Source organism: Chinchilla lanigera, unplaced genomic scaffold (assembly GCF_000276665.1).
Source record: "Chinchilla lanigera isolate Chin_1 unplaced genomic scaffold, ChiLan1.0 scaffold00111, whole genome shotgun sequence".
NCBI lineage: Eukaryota > Metazoa > Chordata > Mammalia > Rodentia > Chinchillidae > Chinchilla > Chinchilla lanigera.
In genome coordinates this window covers 5,983,246-5,984,339 of record NW_004955512.1, presented here as the reverse complement: position 1 = coordinate 5,984,339, position 1,094 = coordinate 5,983,246, and the positions used below count along the sequence as shown (strand labels likewise).

Here is a 1,094-nt window from a genome sequence, read left to right as displayed (position 1 = left end):
AAGTTCACTTTAATGATTTGTTCCTTATTCTAGCTTCCAATGTGTTTATACAACATAACCAGTGCTAGTTTAGATGAAATGAAATATTGATTACAAACCTCAAAGGACTGAACTCTTCTGAGTGTGTTCTTTGCCTTCTCTTATGAGAAATAGAACCACTGTGTCATATGATTTGTAGAGCTTATCATAGAAAATATAAATTAGGCCACAGTGATTTGTGTGAATGACTACAGTTGCACTCTGTAGATTATGAGAATTAAGGAGCAGCACCTTGCCCTGAGCTCCTTATTTGGAATTTTCTTCCCCATACTTTTTGAAAGAGAGTCAAAAGCTCAGTTTTCCCTTGATGTTACTAAGGGTCTCGCTCAATGTTTGCTTGCTGGGTCTAGCCTGGTTGTCCCAAAAGTTTAAAAACAGTAGGATTCCCTCCATGAGCACCTCAAGGAGATGGGGTGTGGAAGGTAGACTTTGGGAGGGTGAATGGTTTTCCTATCATAAACAAAAGAAAGTGAAGAACTCATACTATGTCAAGCAAAAAAAATCTAGGGGTCTCCTCATAGGTTATGACTTTGTTAGAATTCAGCACAAAAAAAAATGATGCATGCCTTTCACAGGTACACAGCCTAAAGGGTGAAGACTGAGAGAGATTTCATCTTATAAAGCTGCTGACCTAAGTACAAACAAGACAGGTGTAATAGGTGTCTGCTGCCCCTGACCCACTGCCAGCATCACTTCCTGTTAGTCTTGGCTCATCACTAAGCTCCTACAGCATTGTGGGGACACTGTACCTACAGGAAAGGAACCTTGACCTTAGAAGACTAGGAACTTCAGGGTTCACATTCTGACCCTACCCCTCCTGGCAGTGTGTCTCAGAAATGTTAAGTATCCTTGTTAAATTTGAAATTGAGCTTTAAAGGGGCAAGAAAAAAAATTCTTAATCATATTAAATGAAAATTTAATTTTTGAAAATAGTCATGAGAAAGGAAAATGAACTATAAGAGAAATTTCAGATGGAGTTTCAATGCAGGTTTTAGTTTAACTTCATTAATCTACTTTTAGAGATTTACTTGAGTCCCATGAAATTATTTTAACAG

The 1,094-nt window shown here is 37.8% G+C and overlaps 1 protein-coding gene across 1 annotated transcript in view; it reads left to right on the top strand.

Moving 5' to 3' along the window:
• The window catches only part of LOC102012115 (retinal dehydrogenase 1-like), a gene marked incomplete at its 3' end in the record, with an annotated part of 55,224 nt that overhangs the window by 44,584 nt on the left and 9,546 nt on the right, over window positions 1–1,094 (top strand).